At 42.2% G+C, this 2,903-nt stretch overlaps 1 non-coding gene and 1 pseudogene across 1 annotated transcript; both read left to right on the top strand.

Annotated features, from left to right (window-relative positions):
* Positions 1–2,291: 2,291 nt before the first annotated feature.
* LOC127917583 (uncharacterized) lies at positions 2,292–2,410 on the top strand (annotated as a pseudogene).
* Positions 2,411–2,650: 240 nt separating this feature from the next.
* On the top strand, positions 2,651–2,769 carry LOC127917582 (5S ribosomal RNA). Its single transcript, XR_008097556.1, has one exon. It is a non-coding gene; the product is annotated as a 5S ribosomal RNA (ribosomal RNA).
* The last annotated feature ends 134 nt before the right edge of the window (positions 2,770–2,903 follow it).

The raw sequence follows: 2,903 nt of genomic DNA, 5'->3' as shown, positions 1-2,903 counted from the left end.
TTGTAACGGTTTTGACTTGAGGTTATTATTTATAGGGGTGCCAGGTAGGTTGTGCCTACCAGAGAAAACATTAGTTTCTCCTTTTAGTTTGGGTGGGAATGAGTCCCATCTGGTCCGTCAAGTCTACACCAATACAAAGGACTTATGTAAAAGTCAGGATGGAAATAAACTTTTCATAAACCCTTAAAACATTGGAAAGAACTTCAAAAACAACTATATTCTGTTGCGTGGGTTGTATTAGCAACAACAATGATTACTAACCAATATATAATAATATCACAATGAGTTCTGGTTCCTCCAGAAATGTCCTGTACCTCGGGCCTAAAAAGAGTCCAGCCCGGTAAAGGAGTTCAGTGAACTCAAATGACTTCTGTCACGCGATGTTTGTCCGTTCATTCAGTGTAGCGTAAACCCAGTACTAAACATACCATCAATATAACAATTACTTTACCACAGAACTTTAAAGCGGATCAACTCTTAATTAAGTCCTCAACTACAACTAACTACATAAATCACAGTATACATCACATCCAAACAAATGAAATACCGTATACAAAAAGGTGGTAGTCAGTCGGTCAGTCAGGCAATCCAATCCGCCAATAGATCTCCAGCGGAGAAAGGCCACGAAGAACGGAGAGGTGTAGTCCAGGGACGCAAAGAGTGGATCCGATCCTGGGTAAACTCTCTTAAGCTACAAAACACACGTTTAACGGCAACAAAACAAACGGAATAGAGAAGCTTCGGAACTGAGGGTTGAACACATCCTCATGCACGTCTCCATCACAACCCCCCTTTCGCGCAGCTGATGCTGGCTATTTAATTGGGAATTAAAGGGAAAGCGCCCTATTGGAAGGAGCTGCACTGAGACGGTTCAGAAAAATTCAGGGCTGTCACACCATACACACATATTCACGATAGATATTGATAGCCTATACACCAACATAAATACAGCAACAGGAATACAAGCAATTAGAAACATCTTTAAGAGATACCCAGACAACACTAGACCGGAAAAAGAAATATTACAACTATTAGAAATCAGCCTGACTAGTAATGACTTCTTATTCAATGACCAATATTACCTGCAGGTGGAGGGAACAGCTATGGGCAAGAAATTTGCACCTGCTTACGCCAACATATACATGGCTGAATGGGAGAGAGAGGCACTGACCAAGTGTCCATATCAACCCACTTTCTATTACCGCTTTTTAGATGACATAATAGGAGCCTGGCCCCACGACATCCAGTTATTCACAAATTTTATAAACATTCTCAACGGTCATCATCCATCCATCAAGGTTAAATACACAATTCATCCGCAGGAAGTCAACTTCTTAGACACAACAGTTTTTTCAGTAACAACAATCAATCACAGAAAACACTACACACTAGAGTCTACTTCAAACCAACAGACACACATGCTTTACTTCATAAACACAGTTACCACCCCAAACATACATTTAAGGGAATAATAAAATCACAAATTATACGGTTCTACAGGATATCATCTTGCAAGCAAGACCTGGACTATGCAATAAATATACTATTCAAGGCACTTAGAAGAAGAGGATATTCAAAACGATTCTTAAGAACCATTAAAAATAACACATTGGCCGCCCTCCCTCCCATTCATCCAACACTCACAGACCACAGCAAATCATCCACCTCTCTTAACCCTAACCTCAATCTTACTCCTAACCTTAACCCCTTCCCAAACCTCACGCCTAACCTTAACCCTCCCCTTAACCCCACGCCTAACCTTAACCTCTTCTCAAACTGCACGCCTAACCTTAACCTTTCCCCCAACCCCATGTCTAATCTTAACCTCCTCCCAAACCTCACGCCTAACCTTAACCCTTCCCTTAACCCCATACCTAACCTTAACCTCTCCCCAAACCCCACGCCCAACCCTAAACATAACAGCCCCTTAACCCCACGCCTAACCTTAATCCTTCATCACCCCATCTCGTCTGATTTCAGAAGCTAAGCAGGGTTGGAGCTGAATGGCTGCTTGGATGGAGACCGCCTGGGAATACCAGGTGCTGTAAGCTTTTGTCAATATCTGTCCGTTTCTTCCCACAAGGCTGAAATATGCCCTCGCTTTGAAATAAGTAAGCAAGATTAGTTTGTATTTCATTCAACAATCTGTGCTACAAATTATGGCTGCAGTATATGCAATTTCTTCCCACTTTTGAGTGACACAAAAATAATTATCCTACATGGTGAAAATGCAACGGCTATTTAATCACACTCACTTTGACTTTATATAGTGCACCGAGAGTTAGTTTCTCGCTTACGACCACACCCGGCTAGTACGCCTGATCTCGTCTGATCTCAGAAGCTAAGCAGGGTCAGGCCTGGTTTAGTACTTGGATGGGAGACCGCCTGGGAATACCAGGTGCTGTAAGCTTTTTGTCAACTCTGTCCGTTTCTTCCCACAAGGCTGAAATATGTGCCCTCGCTTTGAAATAAGTAAGCAAGATTAGTTTGTATTTCATTCAACAATCTGTGCTACAAATTATGGCTGCAGTATATGCAATTTCTTCCACTTTTTGAGTGACACAAAGATACTTATCTACATGGTGAAAATGCAACAGCTGTTAATCACACTCACTTTGACTTTATATAGTGCACCGAGAGATAGTTTCTCGCTTACGACCACACCGGCCTGAGTACGCCTGATCTCGTCTGATCTCAGAAGCTAAGCAGGGTCGGGCCTGGTTAGTACTTGGATGGGAGACCGCCTGGGAATACCAGGTGCTGTAACCTTTTTGTCAACTCTGTCCGTTTCTTCCCACAAGGCTGAAATATGTGCCTCGCTTTGAAATAAGTAAGCAGATTAGTTTGTGATTTCATCCAGCAATCTGTGCTACAAATTCTGGCTGCAGTATATGCAATTTCTT

The sequence above is a fragment of the Oncorhynchus keta genome, unplaced genomic scaffold, assembly GCF_023373465.1.
Source record: "Oncorhynchus keta strain PuntledgeMale-10-30-2019 unplaced genomic scaffold, Oket_V2 Un_contig_11651_pilon_pilon, whole genome shotgun sequence".
NCBI lineage: Eukaryota > Metazoa > Chordata > Actinopteri > Salmoniformes > Salmonidae > Oncorhynchus > Oncorhynchus keta.
Note: the sequence above shows the minus strand (reverse complement) of the source record. Positions and strands in the feature narration are given on the sequence as shown.